The sequence below is a fragment of the Sander vitreus genome, chromosome 10, assembly GCF_031162955.1.
Source record: "Sander vitreus isolate 19-12246 chromosome 10, sanVit1, whole genome shotgun sequence".
NCBI classification, from domain to species: domain Eukaryota; kingdom Metazoa; phylum Chordata; class Actinopteri; order Perciformes; family Percidae; genus Sander; species Sander vitreus.
This window is the reverse complement of record NC_135864.1, coordinates 29,400,922-29,406,723: the sequence shown is the minus strand read 5'-3', so window position 1 is coordinate 29,406,723 and position 5,802 is coordinate 29,400,922. Positions and strand designations below refer to the sequence as shown.

Here is a 5,802-nt window from a genome sequence, read left to right as displayed (position 1 = left end):
AGCAAGTTTTTCATACATAATAAAATGATGAGTAGTAAAAGGACATCCAAGAACAAATCTACAGATTCTATTTTAAGCAACATTGAGAGGGAGCAGATTAGTGCTGGGTGCAACCTGATATACAACATCAGCATAGTCCATAATTGGTAAGATAAGTTGTTGCACAAGTTTCTTTCTAACAGTAAGAGAAAAACATTTTCTGGATTGGTAGAGAACACCAATACCAAAATTAATTCTTTTTAAGATATAATAAATATGATACTTAAATGAGCGCTCAGAGTCTAGCCAAAGTCCGAGGTATTTGGTGTGTTCAGCTTTTTGCAGTGAACTACCATCAGAACATGTAATTACACGTGTGACCTTTTAATTTGGATTTGATGGTCTGTGGAGTTCCAAAAATCATAATGTGAGATTTGGTTTTGTTAAGTAATAATTTATTTCTTATGAGCCAATGTTGTAGGCTATCAAAGTCAGACTGCAGAGCTGATTCGATTTGTAATAAATTAGTTTTGGAAGTGTATAATACTGTATCATCTGCATAAAGCTGAACACAACATTCAGAGCAGATTGATGGAAGGTCATTAACAAAAATAGAAAAGAGAAGTGGACCAAGAGTTGAACCTTGAGGGACACCTCCTTGCTGAATTAATATATCGGATTTGCATCCTTGTATCATTACACATTGTTTTCTATTATGGAGATAAGAATTGAACCAGAGTACTGCGTTGCGTGACAGACCAGCAGAGAACAATTTATCCAAGAGCAAGTAATTGATCAACTAAGTCGAATGCTTTTGTTAAATCAATAAAAAAAGTTATTATTACACAATACTTTTTCTGAACTTTTTGAATCCCCCGACAAATAACCCATTGTAATGGCAAAAATTACACTTGAGCACTGTTCTTTTTAGTTCTTATGTTTTTATTAACTTCTCTCAGCACTATTGAAAGAACAGTTTGTCTCCCCTTATCATGTTGATTTGATCCTGCTTAAACTGCTGAGACAGAAAGTCTGGGAGACGAAGCATAGGCCCTTTGTTTAAACTGATAAACTACAAGGACACTATAAACCATCTTCCTTCCCAGATCCGTTCCTCCCTAGCCAGTTACGATGTCCGGGAAATGTGACCCCAGATGTGAAAGTGGGGGACAGGGGATAAGGTGAAGTGGGTTTATGACACCTTGGGAGATTTAGAAAAGTATCTGGCAGGATATTTATTTTTATGTGCATGTTAACCTATAACCTGTTAACCTTAACTGGACACTGTCTGTGAGAAAATGTAAACCATTGTTGTAGGTAGATCATGTTTGAATTGTCACTCCCCTTTTCCCAATGTGCATTTAAGCTCAGTGTTTCCTTGACTCATTTGAAGAATCGGTACTCACTGAGATGCTTGTGCTTTTGTGACTCTGTTATTCTTCCTATATTTGCAAATATATCCTAATAAATACGAAACCCTAACTTGGTTCAGTTCTCCGACTGTCTTATTTGTTACATTTACTAAACTTTGAAACCTCTACCCCTGCTGGACCAGAAACTTCCATTACACCATATTACAAAAAAAGACTAAAACTAAGACTACAACTAATAAAAGCTAAACTAAAACTAAGCATTTTCAAAAAATAAAAAATAAACTAAACTAGCAAACCCGATTTAAAAACTAATTAAAACTAAACTGAATTTGAAAACAAAAAGTCAAAACGAAATTTTGAAATATTTGCAATAATGAAAAATGCAAAACTATAATAACCTTGCTTGAGACTCGACTTGGACTTCCAAAAAATTACTTGTAAACATCTTTGGTTTGGGAAATCAGGAACCGAGACAGCAGTACATTGTGGACAGTGTTGCCAACTTGCCGACTTTCTCGCTAGATTTGGCTACTTTTTCAGCCGCACTGCGCAGGCAGTCAGTAGGGGTGGGGGGACGGGGCTGCATGCCAAGAAGACGAGACAGCAGAACTGGAGCAGTTCTTACGGATCTTATAATGAATAAGTGAATGGGAGTGGATAGCTAGCAGAAACATCGGACTGCTGTTTTGGGGACACATGGTAAGAAATACTGGTCGGGTTTGTCAATAAATTCCCTATGAACTTCTATTGGAACCCAAAGTTTTTACCGTTGGTTGTTTTTTATTACTAAATGGAAGACTGGACGAAGACACTGTCCACAGGGAGTTGATGACGGAACGTTGCGGCAGTGGTTCTGCCTGATGTGGAAGGACCTCGGAGCAGCTCTGCTGGGCCGTTTCTGTCTGGAACCCACATGTTTTACCGTTGGTTGTTTGTTTACTAAATGGATGACTGGACGGAGACACTGTCCACAGGGAGTTGATGACGGAACGTTGCGGCAGTGGTTCTGCCCGATGTGGAAGGACCCCGATGTGGAAGGACCTCGGAGCAGTTCTGCTGGGCTGTTTTTGACTCTCTCTGCAGCAACAGTAGAAGTTTTGTCTTTTCCCACCAACAGCCCCCTAATGGTATGTGGAAAGTTGCTATTTTCTTACATGGCCGTTGTTTTTCGCGATGTTGTCTTTTCCACCTGACGGGCACCACATTTTACGCTTTTGTGCCGAAATTGCTCAGTTGGGAGAGCGTTAGACTGAAGATCTAAAGGTCCCTGGTTCAATCCCGGGTTTCGGCAGCATCGGACTGCTGTTTTGGGGACACATGGTAAGAAATACTGGTCGGGTTTGTCAATAAATTCCCTATGAACGTCTATTGGAACCCAAATTTTTTACCGTTGGTTAGAAGTACTGGTTGGGTCTGTCAATAAATTAACTATGAAGTTCTATTGGAACCCAAAGTTTTTACCGTTGGTTGTTTTTTATTACTAAATGGATGACTGGACGAAGACACTGTCCACAAGGCAGTTGATGACGGAACGTTGCAGCAGTGGTTCTGTCCGATGTGGAAGGACCTCGGAGCAGCTCTGCTGGGCCGTTTCTGTCTGGAACCCACATGTTTTACCGTTGATTGTTTGTTTACTAAATGGATGACTGGACGGAGACACTGTCCACAGGCAGTTGATGACAGAACGTTGCGGCGGTGGTTCTGCCCGATGTGGAAGGACCTCGGAGCAGCTCTGCTGGGCCGTTTTTGTCTCTCTCTGCAGCAACAGTAGAAGTTTTTTCTTTTCCCACCAACATTATTGGTATGTGGAAAAGTTGCTATTTTCTGAAATGGCCGTTGTTTTTCGAAATGCTGTCTTTTCCACCTGACGGGCACCACGTTTTGTGCTTTTGTGCCAAAATAGCTCAATTGGGAGAGCGTTAGACTGAAGATCTAAAGGTCCCTGGTTCAATCCCGGGTTTCGGCAGCATTGGACTTCTTTTTTGGGGACACATGGTTAGAAATACTGGTCGGGTTTGTCAATAAATTCCCTATGAACTTCTATTGGAACCCAAATTTTTTACCGTTGGTTGTTTTTTATTACTAAATGGATGACTGGACGAAGACACTGTCCACAGGGAGTTGATGACGGAACGTTGCGGCAGTGGTTCTGCCTGATGTGGAAGGACCTCGGAGCAGCTCTACTGGGCCGTTTCTGTCTGGAACCCACATGTTTTACCCTTGGTTGTTTGTTTACTAAATGGATGACTGGACGAAGACACTGTCCACAGGGAGTTGATGACGGAACGTTGCGGCAGTGATTCTGCCCGATGTGGAAGGACCTCGGAGCAGTTCTGCTGGGCTGTTTTTGACTCTCTCTGCAGCAACAGTAGAAGTTTTTTCTTTTCCCACCAACAGCCCCCTAATGGTATGTGGAAAGTTGCTATTTTCTTACATGGCCGTTGTTTTTCGCGATGTTGTCTTTTCCACCTGACGGGCACCACATTTTATGCTTTTGTGCCGAAATAGCTCAGTTGGGAGAGCGTTAGACTGAAGATCTAAAGGTCCCTGGTTCAATCCCGGGTTTCGGCAGCATCGGACTGCTGTTTTGGGGACACATGGTAAGAAATACTGGTCGGGTTTGTCAATAAATTCCCTATGAACTTCTATTGGAACCCAAAGTTTTTACCGTTGGTTGTTTTTTATTACTAAATGGAAGACTGGACGAAGACACTGTCCACAGGGAGTTGATGACGGAACGTTGCGGCAGTGGTTCTGCCTGATGTGGAAGGACCTCGGAGCAGCTCTGCTGGGCCGTTTCTGTCTGGAACCCACATGTTTTACCCTTGGTTGTTTGTTTACTAAATGGATGACTGGACGGAGACACTGTCCACAGGGAGTTGATGACGGAACGTTGCGGCAGTGATTCTGCCCGATGTGGAAGGACCTCGGAGCAGCTCTGCTGGGCTGTTTTTGACTCTCTCTGCAGCAACAGTAGAAGTTTTTTCTTTTCCCACCAACATTGTTGGTATGTGGAAAGTTGCTATTTTCTTACATGGCCGTTGTTTTTCGCGATGTTGTCTTTTCCACCTGACGGGCACCACATTTTATGCTTTTGTGCCGAAATAGCTCAGTTGGGAGAGCGTTAGACTGAAGATCTAAAGATCCCGGGTTTCGGCAGCATCGGACTGCTGTTTTGGGGACACATGGTAAGAAATACTGGTCGGGTTTGTCAATAAATTCCCTATGAACGTCTATTGGAACCCAAATTTTTTACCGTTGGTTAGAAGTACTGGTTGGGTCTGTCAATAAATTAACCATGAAGTTCTATTGGAACCCAAATTTTTTACCGTTGGTTGTTTTTTATTACTAAATAAATGACTGGACGAAGACACTGTCCACAGGGAGTTGATGACGGAACGTTGCGGCAGTGGTTCTGCCTGATGTGGAAGGACCTCGGAGCAGCTCTGCTGGGCCGTTTCTGTCTGGAACCCACATGTTTTACCGTTGGTTGTTTGTTTACTAAATGGATGACTGGACGGAGACACTGTCCACAGGGAGTTGATGACGGAACGTTGCGGCAGTGGTTCTGCCCGATGTGGAAGGACCTCGGAGCAGTTCTGCTGGGCCGTTTTTGACTCTCTCTGCAGCAACAGTAGAAGTTTTTTCTTTTCCCACCAACATTGTTGGTATGTGGAAAAGTTGCTATTTTCTTACATGGCCGTTGTTTTTCGCGATGTTGTCTTTTCCACCTGACGGGCACCACATTTTATGCTTTTGTGCCGAAATAGCTCAGTTCGGAGCGCGTTAGACTGAAGATCTAAAGGTCCCTGGTTCAATCCTGGGTTTCGGCAGCATCGGACTGCTGTTTTGGGGACACATGGTAAGAAATACTGGTCGGGTTTGTCAATAAATTCCCTATGAACTTCTATTGGAACCCAAATTTTTTACCGTTGGTTGTTTTTTATTACTAAATGGAAGACTGGACGAAGACACTGTCCACAGGGAGTTGATGACGGAACGTTGCGGCAGTGGTTCTGCCTGATGTGGAAGGACCTCGGAGCAGCTCTGCTGGGCCGTTTCTGTCTGGAACCCACGTTTTACCGTTGGTTGCTTGTTTACTAAATGGATGACTGGACGGAGACACTGTCCACAGGGAGTTGATGACGGAACGTTGCGGCAGTGATTCTGCCCGATGTGGAAGGACCTCGGAGCAGCTCTGCTGGGCTGTTTTTGACTCTCTCTGCAGCAACAGTAGAAGTTTTTTCTTTTCCCACCAACATTGTTGGTATGTGGAAAAGTTGCTATTTTCTTACATGGCCGTTGTTTTTCGCGATGTTGTCTTTTCCACCTGACGGGCACCACATTTTATGCTTTTGTGCCGAAATAGCTCAGTTAGACTGAAGATCTAAAGGTCCCTGGTTCAATCCCGGGTTTCGGCAGCATCGGACTGCTGTTTCGGGGACACATG

At 43.4% G+C, this 5,802-nt stretch overlaps 4 non-coding genes across 4 annotated transcripts; all 4 read left to right on the top strand.

Moving 5' to 3' along the window:
• The first annotated feature begins 2,570 nt into the window (after window positions 1-2,570).
• trnaf-gaa (transfer RNA phenylalanine (anticodon GAA)) lies at window positions 2,571-2,643 on the top strand. The gene has a single exon. It is a non-coding gene; the product is annotated as a tRNA-Phe (tRNA).
• A 602-nt stretch (window positions 2,644-3,245) lies between these two features.
• On the top strand, window positions 3,246-3,318 carry trnaf-gaa (transfer RNA phenylalanine (anticodon GAA)). Its single transcript has one exon. It is a non-coding gene; the product is annotated as a tRNA-Phe (tRNA).
• A 532-nt stretch (window positions 3,319-3,850) lies between these two features.
• trnaf-gaa (transfer RNA phenylalanine (anticodon GAA)) lies at window positions 3,851-3,923 on the top strand. Its single transcript has one exon. It is a non-coding gene; the product is annotated as a tRNA-Phe (tRNA).
• Window positions 3,924-5,112: 1,189 nt separating this feature from the next.
• On the top strand, window positions 5,113-5,185 carry trnaf-gaa (transfer RNA phenylalanine (anticodon GAA)). Its single transcript has one exon. It is a non-coding gene; the product is annotated as a tRNA-Phe (tRNA).
• Window positions 5,186-5,802: the final 617 nt, after the last annotated feature.